The sequence below is a fragment of the Anas acuta genome, chromosome 4, assembly GCF_963932015.1.
Source record: "Anas acuta chromosome 4, bAnaAcu1.1, whole genome shotgun sequence".
NCBI classification, from domain to species: domain Eukaryota; kingdom Metazoa; phylum Chordata; class Aves; order Anseriformes; family Anatidae; genus Anas; species Anas acuta.
The window spans coordinates 38,940,397-38,954,569 of NC_088982.1; the positions used below are offsets into that span (position 1 = coordinate 38,940,397).

At 35.8% G+C, this 14,173-nt stretch overlaps 1 long non-coding RNA gene across 1 annotated transcript in view; it reads right to left on the reverse strand.

Annotated features, from left to right (window-relative positions):
• Window positions 1-566: 566 nt before the first annotated feature.
• The window catches only part of LOC137855985 (uncharacterized), a 55,939-nt gene continuing 42,332 nt past the window's right edge, over window positions 567-14,173 (reverse strand). Inside the window, exons 2-3 of the long non-coding RNA XR_011096122.1 lie at window positions 3,602-3,813; window positions 567-2,215 (exon numbers count right to left, since the gene is read on the reverse strand). This is a non-coding gene — a long non-coding RNA (uncharacterized lncRNA). The remainder of the gene's footprint in view (window positions 2,216-3,601; window positions 3,814-14,173) is intronic.

A 14,173-nucleotide genomic window follows, 5' to 3' on the forward strand; every position in this document is an offset into this window, starting at 1 on the left:
GTACTAAGTATGTAAATATCTGCTTAAAACTTTCGTAAGTATTCTCTTTTTACTCCTACAATACATATGAATCATGCTTCTTTTCTGTTAATGAACAGTTCACAAATAAAGTGAGAGACCCTAAGAAGAAAAAAATATAAAGAAATGAAAGAAATGTATAAATTAAATACATTGGAAACAATGCTTATCTTAATAACTAAAGGTTAACTGATACGGAGTACTCCAGTTTTTGAGGTCTTCACTAGCACGTACAGTTCTTTAAATCTTATGTAGAGGAAAATATATTGGTTTTTGCATAATTCTTGCTTTTATTCCAAACAGGAAATAAGTCAGAGGATCATTGAAGCTTTCAACCAATTGCTGTGGGACAAAACACATTCTTCATGATGTGAATCTGAAGATCAAGCCTGAGCTTGTGGTTTTTCCTAAAGTCATGGATCCTGAGGACCCTCAGGCTCCCTGAGTGTTTTCTGTGTACATCATGGTGTAAAGAAGAATGACATTGAAGGTGGTTTCTCCATAAAGATAGAAAGAATTAAGCAAGTGCCCAAAAAGACATTGAGGTGTGAAGCCAGAAACCTCTCTATTCACTAGCACATTGTGATGTAACCCTGCCTAGCTTTTGCCATTACTTCAATGGAATCACTGTCATAAAAACATCCAATTTTGATGACTGAGCAAAGTTCTAATGGATTTTTTCTAAATGTCTTTCAAAGTGTTTAGTACCAGAGGGTGATTTTTCTAACATTGGTCAAGATATATGGTTCTTTGTTTTATATATTTTTTTAATAATCTCTGTGTGGAAGGCAAATAGTGTGCTATTAATCATACGTGTGATAGTTTTATATCTTTAACACCCATGTTAGAAATGAGAAAATGTTAGACAAGGAAATAAATCACAGAACAGATGCTCTGTATGCTTGTCTTACCTTCCTGTTCTACTTCTACCTTTGGTGTCAACATAGTACGTAGTACATCATATGTACAACATGCAGTTCATTGCAGGCACAGAAATCAGTTATTCATGTTTCCCATGCTTAATACTATTGATTAAAAAACATCTTGCAAAACGCATCACAAAAAAATATCGCTACAGATATCTGTTTTAATTGGCTTTTGACAGTTGCTTACACTATGCTACTAACAGTAAGGTTTAGAACTATTTTAGAATTATTTATTCTTGCCATGGAGTTGCAAAAAGGTTTATCTCACCTCATGATGTAGCACTTGCAAGAACTGGTACTAGAGGCAGGGGGCTGCCCTATCCTGGAGTACATAGGTAGGTCTGTAGCACACATCTGAATGACAGTGTATCCCAAACAACAGAATATACAATATACAGAATAAAAACCTCCAAGGATGACATCCTATCCCCCAAATCCTTCAAAAGCTGAATATTAGACCCATTTTTGCATTTAAATTTCTTCCTATCCATTTATTTCTCATCTCAGCATTAGTGCTGTAGCTTATCTAAAACTAAAGGCAACTTGAGTCACCATTTGATGCTTTCCAGGATGGGTGGGTCACTATCAAATATGCACATGTGCAATCATATTTTGCAAGTACTGAATACATTATAAAATACTTAACACAGTTCAACTGTTTTCTTATTTCCTGTCTTTGCATCTCACTCATGTCATGCCCACATCAGGGCATGTGACTCAATGTTGTGTCCAGGCAGGTTTGGGATATAACATTATTTCTCCTGGAGGAGCAAGAAATATCATGGTTGGAACAGACTGGTAAGCAGCAGACTGAGAATTGCTTTGAAAGAATGATGTAATACTTGCTTTTAGCGCAAGGCACAGTGTGTTAATTAAAACCCTTTCTGAGTGCTCTAGAAAGGACATATAGTATCAAGCAAAACCACTTGCAGTCCTTGAAATAAAATTTTTCTCGTCTTTGAGGAGAGAAAACCACCAGTTAAGGCTTCAACCCATATTGTCCTGCTACATCAGCAATTATGTCAGTCATGAGAGTTTCAGCAAAAAAACAGTCCAACAATTGTTTTATCTGGAACAACACAGCTTTTACAGTGAAAACCACAAATAACCCAGTACAGTCTAACTTCTTAGAGCTTGTCCTAAACTGGTCACATTGTTGGTATGCCACTTACTTCTGTCCAAGAGAATAAAGATGTCTTCTAAATAACTAGGTCACATTATGAAGTTGACAGATATTAATCTTCTCCCTTGATTTTGTTTTATACCACTCCCTGAAATTAGATAACAAAACTAAGACAAAGGAGTATGACTGAAACATCTTTGAAATTTGCCAGAACCCACGGTATTAAAGATTTCAGTCTTTGTCAAATACAAAGAGAAAGCCTGATCAAAAGCAGACATGTTATATACTGCTTGGCTCTAGAAATATTCTAGGCAGTGTTAGCATGGGTTCCTATGAGATATCTAACTTCTTAGCACAGTAGATTTTGTTTATTAAACAACTTGTTGTAAAATGTAAAGTTCCATTCTAAACATCATTTCCTTTGTAATTTCAGGAATAAACATAAGTTATTTTCATGTGACCATTAGACAGTATAACATATTGGGTAAAGGTTAAGCAGAAAGGAAAGCTAATTTGTACCTTTAAGGGCTAGAAATACTGGAGTTATCTCAGTCTCACACATGGACTGAGATATGGACATGAACCCACATGGATAATTAGGGAGATTCTTCTTGAAAATGCTGTATTATTTTCTTGAAAATGCTGTATTATTTTGCATGTTTTTATTTTATTATCATAGTAAAAGCTGTTTTTTTTGTTTTGGTTTGGTTTTGTTTTTGAGAAATGTTTTATTTTTAAACTAGGGTGGTATTCTCCTTTTTCATGGAGAATGCTAAAAAGGAAGAATATTCTATATGTAAACATTGAAGTCCTACATTAACTATTTAATATGCAAGAGACCGCATACTTTTAGAGCAGGATACAGTAATAAAAAGTCATACAAATCACGACTATGTTCTTGAATGATTCTCAACTATATAAACATTCAGTAACCTCTCAGCTTATCACATGAACATAACTTTTCCTGGTACAAAAGAAAACCTTTTTCTCCAATTTCAAATCGGCCTTAGTGCATAGGATGCAGATGAACACAAAGAAATTTATGCTCCCCAAATATTGTAAAGTAAGATCTTTTCCTTAAGAAAAAAAAAAAAAAAAAAAAAAAACACATTCTTTTAGTGATTATTTTTTTTAATGATATTTTGATTTGCCTCCCTCCTCTTTCTTTGACGTTTTTGTAGACTTAAAAAAAATCCCTTAATTATGCAATTTTACTTAAGGTCTTCTTTTCTTATGCTTTGATGCAACTTCCCTAGAAGTTTATCTTGAGTAATTTTACTTAACAATTCCATCACTGAAATGTCTAATTTTCAAATAATTTCTCAATCCCTGCCTCCAAAAAAGGTATTACTAGTTCCATCAATTTACTGAAAATGATGTACAATTCACAGTAAAAACTTCCAGTGAATATGGACTTATCTGAAATGTCTGCAACTATTAACAAGAAATTAAAGGTGAAAAGAAGACCTCAGACATTTAAAAAGTGCAGATAAATTATTTGCAACCGTATAGTAGAGACAAATAACATACTTACGGATTAATACTAGAATAGGCTGCAATGTGTCTTTTGTAGTCTTGATGCATTCATTATATCTGTCTCTGTTTTGTTATTAGAAATATTTAATTACTGCTTTGTATAGGCAGTAGATAGAAAGAGGTCTTATAACTGTTCATCAGTGAACATCATGTTCACTATTTCAACCCATTGCTGTTGAAGTCTGAAGGAGTTCAATGTCTCTTCATTTCCTAAAGAAAAAAAAAAAAGTGACTTTCATTACTTCAGGATGAAAAACTTGTAGCATATGTAACGATTAGAACAATTATAATTTTATTTTGTGACTTTTCTGTGCTACACTACAAGCTTGATTAGGTCACTTTGCCAAGTTGTTTGATAAATATCTGTTTAGAGTTATGAATTAACACAAATCTCTTTCAGGCCAGACAAATATCTTTGTGGTAGCTTAGACAACGCCACAGGGATGGTGGAAAGACAACTCAGGGCCCTGTGGGCATCAGCAAGCTGTAAGGATGCCCAGCCTCTACCTGGACTCCTTGGTAGAAACTTCCTGGCCCCAGTCCAGTCCCTCACCATGACATGGGCTGCCACAAACCGAGACCAGCCCCCATCTCTACCCACCCTGCCCGGAGGCTGTGGAACAGCCCAGCTCCCTGGCTGGTCCGGTCATGGTGGGGCTGCCAACCTCCAGCTCACTCCCCCTGTTCAGCAACCCTGCAACCCTGAGAGACACAGTAAAATGCTATTAAGGTATCTTTAGTAAAATATGCTGGTTTTACTGTATCTGTGCTATTTCTCCAGTAACCAAAGGTCTGAAGGACTGTGATTAGTAAAGTACAGCCTCCAACTACAGCTTTAAGAGATTTTCTATGGAACAGCCTGGCTTATGTTACATTCAGCATCCCAGAAAGAAAGATAAATCTATACCAAATATTAACAATTTATTACTAGTTGTAATTGCTAGCTTTAATATTTGTTTTTAAGGGAACTATATTGGAGCTAAGCCTATTTAACACCTTCATCAACAGGCCAGACAATGGGAGGTAGTACATCCTCACAACGTTTTCCAGTTACACTAACCTGACAGGACCAGGTGATGTGCAGGCTGGCAAGGCTGAGGTGCACAAGAAAGAAGAGAAGCAAAAAGTCCAAAAATACAAAGAAATATATTCATAAAGACTGGAACAATTTCTCCAGAATGCCTATACTCAGAGATTTTCAAAATATGAATGGGGAAGGACCTGATTAACCTCATTCAAATTTGAAGCTAGCCTTGCTCCGAGCAGGAATTGAGCAAAGAACCTGCAGAACCCCGTTCCTCTTCCATCCTCACGTTAAGATATCACGCTTCAATGACTGTTCCTTTGCATTACAAACCAAAGCACTTAATGCTCAGGTGAACTCTCCTACAGAGAGTATCACTTGTAAAATATTCTCCTATGCCAAATATCAGAACTTCTATTTAATTAGAGATTAATTTATGTCTCTAGGCATTTTGTACTTTTACAATTAACTGACAATTTCATTTATTCATGTCAGTCTTGTAGAAAAGTGGGACCTTTTTAAACTCTGCTGAGTTTTGGTCTTTAACTGGTATCTTGTGCCAACACATTATTCAGAATTTGTATTAAAAGCAATTATTTAATCAATTTTTATTTGCAAGCAAAAAGGACTATATGTTTGCATTAGAGTATAGATGGCAGGCTGAGAGCAACAATGGTGAGATATAAACAGTTATTAAGGCACAGTCCCTCTTAAATGAGAAATGACAGATATGGCATTATATACATTTCAGTGGTTTGCGAAAAGCGAACAAACTTCACGCTTAATGATTTTGATTGGCACAAATAAAATGAGGCAAATAAAATTAGATCCCTTATACAAAGTTTCTGTTAAAATGTGAGAAGAAGGACAAGTCAATAACCCACTTCCAAGCAAAAATAAAACTACACATTCAAGTTTTCCTGTGAGGTTGAAGTTTAGGAAGAATAAGGACCTACATGGACACAGTATTCAAAACAAACAGACAAACAAACAAAAACCACCACATGCAAACCAGCAGTTGGGGAAAGTCAGGAAAGAAAGGGACAAACGTCTCTTTTTCAAAATATAAAACAATTACATTAAAAAAAAAAAAAAAAAAAAAAAAAAAAAAAAACCTGATTTGGCTCACCTCAAAAAATCACACTGATTTTTCAGAATCCTCTGTCTCTTAGAACACCAAGACATACTTGTTGCCAGTGTCCAGCATCTTCACTAATTGTACTAATTTTGTAGTAGAACAGGAGATCAATCAGGAGAATTGTAGGCATTATTTATGTTCATCTGCTATCTTTTAGATAACCATCTCTTGCCTACTGCAGTTTCCCCAAACCACAGAAATAGTAGTAAGAAAGTGGGTGCATCTGTTACAGGTAGTGGGGAGAATGAGGCACAGCAATGACTCTGAAGGTCTGAGAAAATGACATTCTTTCAAGTCTGAGAGTACTTTATACCCTAAAAAGTAGTTATCACATTTTTCCAAAAAGCAGTGTTGGCATTTCCAAGACAGTCACACAGACAACTACTCCGACTTAATATGCCGGTTCTCTGTGGAAGAGTATGGTCATCCCATGAGTTATCTTGGTCTTCATTGCATAAGCAAACCTTCACTGACATTAATGTCCTCCTGAGAAATGTCCATTTCAAACTGGTACTTTTCAGCAGGAGGAAAAAAAAAAGTATTCGGCAAACAATCTTACAGTGCTGCTCTCAAAAGTCAGAAGACAAACAGTCATGTTAAAGTCTTGTGGGTGAGAGTTATTTAATTAATGCTGTTGTGCCCTTTATAAACCAGCCTCTGAATAAAGGGCACAGGGAATGAATTAAGAACTGAGAAGTCAAGACAGACTTCTATTAAAGCAGAGAGAGAGAGAGAGAGAGAGAAGAGAGATACTACTGTTACTTTCTGGTAAAGATCTTCAAAGACAGGTTAGTGTACTAATAGTTTACTAGTTTTTATGCACTGAGAATAGAGTTCCTTGATTATATTAGTTGAATCCACTTGCATCCAGAATCTAACAATTTTAAGAAAAAAGAGCTATTAGAGTTTCTATCATATTCTTAATCCTGTGCAAAATGTCACATTTCTGCTTTCTATTTCAGAAGGGAAAGCAGACAAACAATAAATGCAAACAATATACAAATGATTCGTATACCAGAACAGGTAATTTGCTGTTTCTGGTCTTACTACAGTGGCAAGGCAGAAAACAATGGTGGTATTTTGGTTCCATTACTCAATAAAAGTGGTTATCCTGTGGTAACCAAATATGTTGTTTTTCTATAACCACTACCAGGCAGGAACATAAATGCCATTTACATTTTTTGTTCTTTTTTCCCCAAGATCTGAACAGGGTTGCACAAAGGGCTTGCAAAGTGTTTCAAGATTTTAGATGCGGAACATACTGATGTCAATAATGAAGTAAACTAGTTCTAACTTGTAGTACATCATACAAAAACAACAACTTCTCCTGGGAGACAAAAAAGTAAGGTTCTTTCAACTTCAATATAAACTTTTTGCTTAGAATAAAACTACTTAAAAGTTCCACTCTATCAGTTCTGTAACATGAGACTTTCTGCACAAATGAGTAGCAATGCAGGGAGGTATTCTTGATTTGTCCATGAGAATTTCTCTTATTTCAGAACAACAAAAAGTGATCATTGCTATTTAGAGAAAAAGGAGTATCAAGAAGACAATGTTTCTATAGCAACAAAACTTCCTCATTCCACGTTCCTATTCACACTAATTGTTTCACTCTTAGCCACTTCTGGCATTTTGCAACCAATAAAAAGGCTAACAAAAATTACTTCCTACATTTGTACAGTTAACTCCTCAAATGTGCCTAGCAGGCTGGAACTTGCGTTAATGGCAGTTACTCTGTGATCATTAGTTGTATGGCAGAGTAGAAGTGGTGTTATCATAATTTTTGCACTTTTAAAACAGAAATCTTCAGTGTTGCTGGAAAACTGAATGCAGAATAAACTCAAATTCATATGCAGAACAAATTCCAGTGGACTAGATTTGGCAGTAAGAGACATTAGCAAAATGGAAAAAAAAAATAATAAAAATATATATATATATACACACACACACATATCACTTCTCATTTAGATAGCTAATTTTTCAAATCTGTCTCATTATGAATTTCTGTTCATTAAATATCCTCTTTTCTCACTGGGAAAACCTGTTTTTATACCCATTCAAAATAAATGGGTGCTTTATTTTAGCCTTTCCCCGGCAAGTACTCCTAAATATTCACAAAGTTATCCCTTTTGTATTCCTTCTTGTTCTTCTGTGGTATAATGTCCACAATAAATAAATAAAGTTTCTACAGTACATGGTATAGAAGTCTTCACTGGTGCCTGATCTTTTTGCAGGATGAATAGCAACTCATTTTTATAGGCTATTACTTAGTGACATACATTTTGTGATACCAGCACAAAGCTATCCAGCTGTCAACATCAGTTCTGGTAGTATGATGAAGACTATAATTGAAGAACATTTTTAAAATGCTGCTGAGAGTTGCAAGAGAAATCCACAAAGAACTGATTCAGTATTTATGCCTTGCTCTAATGGAAAGAAATGTGTTTGTTTTTTTTTTTAATTAATTTCTGAATAAAAACAAATTCTAGGATTTGTTGCCCAAGTCTGACAAACTCCTTTTTACGAGGGTTATTTGAAATTAGTCACCCAACCTTCCTACTTAATTGCCTTAAATAATGCTGAAAGCATACTGTAGTGTAGTGAAAATGGGAAGATGGTAAAAGTTCAACTCACACTCCTTGAACTGTTTGACCCTGAACAGGATTTTCCCACATATGCAGCAGGAAGCATGTATCAACAATAAGAATTTTTTAATCGTGGAGAATTAGATTCCCATACTGAAAAGAATGATGTGGAGAATATTTTTTTAATTGGCAAATGGTGCATCTATGAATCTATGGTTTTCTGTATTTTTAATAAAGCCTTTTAAGAGCCATGCAGTACTGATAAGAGATATATGAAGAGCTCTGGAACTTTGGACAAAGCTTTTTAGCTGCTCCAAAATGCAGCTAAGTCCCCAAAAGTGAATGGATTTATGAAATATCTCTATTCGGCTTAAAAATCCTTGCTTCTTTTAGAAAGTTACTGCATTTTAAATTGTATAAGAAGTCAATAGAAGCTGGTGCAGACCTGTGTACCTTTTAAAGTCTTTCCAGATATCTGTAATCAGCAAAACCTTGCCCATACATTATGCATACATTACATATTTTAGAAACTCCTACCTTTAAAATGTTGAACAAAATTTAATAAGACAAGCTTTTTCTTGAAACTGTTTTATATATCCCCTGGAGTAATTTTGTCAAAGTTATCATATCTCCTAACATAAAAGGACAAACCCTTTATTGATAAATACACCCTTTACCACATGAAGAAAATTTCCTTCTTCCTTATTCCCTCTCTCACCCATCTCAAACCATTCATAACCACATTCCTTTAGTTCAAAGGTGGGAGAGGAGAAAACATTCATCTCCAATGTTGCAATTCTTCAAAAAAAAAAAAAAAAAAAAAAAGATGGTTTAAAATGAAGAACGAGTAAAGACAGGGAATTTAACACAGTTTCTATTATAATGAGCAATTTTATTATATTTGTAATGGTTTGGAATAGTAGTGCTATTTTCATGTTTGAAAAATGGCCTTTCCAGTGAATATATATAATTTGAGGGGAGAGAAATGCGGGGAGAGAAGCAAAATTACTTCTAATGGTCCTGCCACCACTTGGAGATCTAAGATATAATTTTATGCTATTGTCATCTTTATTTGGGTTTCCAGTAGTCATGCCTCTTACTATGGGGTTTCCATAATAATTAATGTATACTTTCTTTTTTCTTCTTCCCCCCCCCTCAAAAAAGTCATTGGCACTTATTAGCACATCAAGGAAAAAATGAATGTGTGTTAATTAGCTAAGCACTAAATAGGTAAACGGAGAGTTTGCCTGTCACTTAACTTAGATTTTTCTTTGCCTTATATTCAGGCAAAGTGTTTCAGTTAAGCAGTCATGTGTTTTAGTTAAGCATAAAGGGTTCATTACCAGTGGTAATTTACATTACGTATCAAAACATATTTATAAAGCAATATAGGAGAAAAACTTTATCATTAAAAAATATATAGCACAATGCATCTATTATGTTTATATAATTTCAGTTTGGTGATTTTGATAAATCTGCAAAGTAGTTTCATAAATGAAGCTTCATGTACCTCAAACTTATTCTGAAGACTGTGTATAAAAAGAGAACACCTACAGTCTGTTTATACCCTTTTGCCACAGTCTAATTTAAATAATACTCAGTTAGGCTGATTTTTCTACACAGGAACTTTTTCACTAACGTAGTGTGAATGAGTCATAGTGGTGGTGAGAAATTAAAAAAAAAAAAAAAAGCATTTAAAAGTATTTAAAAGCACTTCATCCACAGACGCTAAATAAACACTAAACCTTTTATCTGGATCTATTTTCCTGACACATCCTAGAAGTGCAGAGAAGGCAGGTTTGTCTTTAATGCTCTTTAACTATGCACACTGCTACACAGATATCTCTGTAACGAACCACTTCGTATAATCAAGGAAGGCTAATGCACTTTCTTCAGGTTATATTCTCAAACATGTGAGCGCCATTCACAATTTGCAACACATAATTTATCCCAAAGTTATTTCTACTGATACTGCTGAGAAATAATGATACTAATTTTATATTTTATTTAATTTTAATATATCCCTAGATTTCTGTTTAATAGCTCTTGATTAGCATTTTTTTCCCATGAATTTTGCCCAGGCAATGTTTGAATTCATTCATATTTTTGGTGACTACACAGTTTTTTGCCAATGACAACTTAATTACTTCCTTTTTGTTTATATAGAATGTCTCCCCAGCAATTCACTTGCTGCATTCCCTTGTGCAGTCTGTGAGACACCTGCAAGAATTAAATGCTTTGGCCGATCTTTTTAGTTTCCTATTCATAAATATCCTTATTTGATGTAGCTTCTGTTTTTAGTTGGAATCTACTTACAAATGGATGAAGTCACCCCTTATAGAGTAATAATATAGCAACAATTTCCTATATTCTTTCATAGTTTCCAGTACGGTCACCTTCTTCCAAAATTAGTCAGAAAACCCCCAGTACTGTCACCTCCCCACTTCACCACTTTCACTAGGGCATGAAATTCCAATGTGAAGAGAAATTAAAATATATAGCACTTTAGTGATATAGCAAATTTACTCCTCAGCTTTGAGTCCTTCTTTATTAAAATTATATAGCATCTTTCCTTCTCCAGAGTGATCTACACTGTCATTTTTCACACCTGGTGACTATAATCTCATTGATTTCCCGCCCCCCCTCACCGAAATTTCATCAGCAATTTTAAATAGTATTTTTATTTATCTACCTTATGTTCTTGTATTTATCAGTTAGATGTAGAAAGCAAAAGCATACTTATATTATGATTATAATGATATTTTCATATATATATATTTTAAGACCTCATAGATTTTGGGTTACCGCTCTAGAAAGATTGGGAAGAGTGGGTATGCATTATACAATTTAAAAACAATAAAATCATTAATGTTGTATAAATAGAAAATGACTCCAAAAAAAAGCTCAATACTTTTCTTAGAAGGCACCAATAGATCACAGAATCGTCTAGGTTGGAAGAGACCTCCAAGATCACCTAGTCCAACCTCTGACCTAACACTAATAAGCCCTCCACTAAACCATATCCCTAAGCTCTACATCTAAACGTCTTTTAAAGACCTCCAGGAATGGTGGCTCCACCACTTCCCTGGGCAGCCCATTCCAATGCCTAATAACCCTTTCAGTAAAGAAATTTTTCCTAATATCCAACCTAAAACACCCCTGGCACAACTTTAGCCCATTCCCCCTCATCCTGTCACCAGGCACGTGGGAGAATAGACCAACCCCCACCTTGCTAATGCCTCCTTTAAGGTACCTATAGAAAGCAATAAGGTCACCCCTGAGCCTCCTCTTCTCCAGGCTGAACAATCCCAGCTCCCTCAGCTGCTCCTCGTAGGACTTGTTCTCCAGACCCTTCACCAGGGTCTATGCTTCATTGCCCTTCTCTGGACTCTCTCAAGCATCTCCATGTCCTTCTTGTAGCGAGGGACCCAAAACTGAACACAGTACTCAAGGTGCAGCCTCACCAGAGCCAAGTACAGGGGGACAATCACTTCCCTAGACCTGCTGGCCACACTGCTTCTTATACAAGCCAGGATACTGTTGGCTTCTTGGCCACCTGAGCACACTGCTGGCTCATATTCAGCCTACTATCAACCACCACTCCCAGGTCATTCTCTGCCTGGCAGCTTTCCAACCATTCCTCTCCCAGCCTGTAGCTCTGCTTGGGGTTGTTGCGGCCCAGGTGCAGGACCCGGCACTTGGCCTTGTTGAACTTCATACAGTTGACCTCAGCCTGTCAGTCCAGCCTACCCAGATCCTCCTGCAGAGCCTTCCTACCCTCGAGCAGATCGACACACGCACCTAACTTGGAGTCATCTGCAAACTTACTGAGGGGGCACTTGATCCCCTCATCCTTAAAGTATCCAACAAAAGATCATTGATAAAGACATTAAAGAGGACTGGCCCCAGTACTGAGCTCTGGGGGACACCACTAGTGACCAGCCTCCAGCTGGATTTGACTCCATTCACCACAACTCTTTGGGCCCAGATATTCAGCCAGTTTTTAACTCAATGAAGCGTATGCCAGCCCAAGCCGTTATGATGTTAACATCAGTCTTCAAATTCAGTTACTCATTCTCTGCTGAATCTCTATCACCTGGGGACACATACTGGAAACTTTTTTCTATGATTTTGGACTTGAGCAAATGCTGAACAATTCCTTAATCTTTTTTTTTAAAATGGTTTCAGACTGAAGTTTGCTTTTACTTTGTCAAATTAGTCTATATGAGTTTAAGTTGCCTACACCTTACCACAGCAAGGGAGTCAGGCAAATGATGTTGGGAAGACAACAAATAACATGAAAATTTAAGGGTCTAAGACTACTCTATTAATATTCTTAAGGGCCTGTCCTCCAAATACCCACTATAGATAATTATGTGGTGCAATTACCCTTCAAAAATAGGGAAATAAATAATTGTAATACTGTTGTGTAGATGGATTATGTATGTCTGTTTGGCTAGCAACTTCTAATCAGAACAACTTGATACCTAGAAAAAATAAATAAATAAAGGAAATACACTGTCCATCTGTAACATCCCTCAGTGAAACAAGATAACAATAAAACACTGTTAAACTAACTACACAGCCAGCTGAATTAGAGAACAAAAAATCATTACTGAATGAATTAGATGTTATTAGATCAGGCCTATTAATGCCTGTAATATATCTAATATACCCATTACTTCTGCATAGATGGGCTTGAAATGCCTAGAGAATGGCTGGGTAGACATTGAATACACCTAAGATCACTTACCTCTGTACATTTTACTTATTAATGTAGAGCACTGTAGTGCATAAATAGGTGTTTCCAAACAATTCTGTAAATAATCTATAACAAACTGGAGGAAATGGAGGAAATGTAACCATCTGGAATTAGAGATAAAGTACAAGCTTTGTAGCTCGCTCCCCCCTCCTCAACTTTTGAATATTCTATTTTTTACATTGCATTTAATAAAACGTGTATGCAGCTCTTCATTATTTTTATATTTAACACATTTTTCAATCTTCCAGTGATGTGGAATGCTTTAGTGGCTTCTGTTTGTTGTTTTTTTTTTCCCCCTTTCTTTCCTTAAAACCTTAATCTGAATACACGTCAAAATATAAGACCTTATTTACAGTTTTTGATAACTTGATAACCGTTTATCAGAGAATAATACATCACCATTTGTGCTATTTGTAATTATTGATAAATGTACCTATCTTCCTCAGGATAACTTTCAACTAAGTATTTTATTTTATTTTTTTTGCTTCAACTGTTAGCATGGTCTTATGACTTTCTACATGCAACACTGCTTAAAACACGCATACATGTATGTATACATTTGACCTCACTGTCTGCTGACCCCATTTCAGTTTAACTACCTCTTCCTCTATCATATCATTCAATTTTGTGATTGTATTATATCAAAATGCCAGAGGGTTTGTATCTTTCAAATAAAAATTGCAGACTTTCTCAGAACTCTAGCAACAACAACAACAAAGAATCAGTAATTCATCTTGGAGGAAAGGTGCAACTTGCACTCTAATTTGTGCTACACATCACTTTCCTTACTACACAGCTGTTGTAAATAAGCGATGGGACTGATTATGAACTCCTAATTTTGACTTTGCCATTTGCCTGTCAGTATATGTTCACTTAGCTGTGCATGGGAAGAATCGAGGTATATCCGGCTATGCAGCCAGTAGGTGTCTCCCTTACACCCGTACAGTAATCACATCGGCTTGTGCTGTATATACACATTTAACAAGGTCTATATGCATTTCAGCTTGTGCAGGGTGGGGGTATGGCAGAATGTGCTGTATTCCTGAAAGGGTAGAAATACA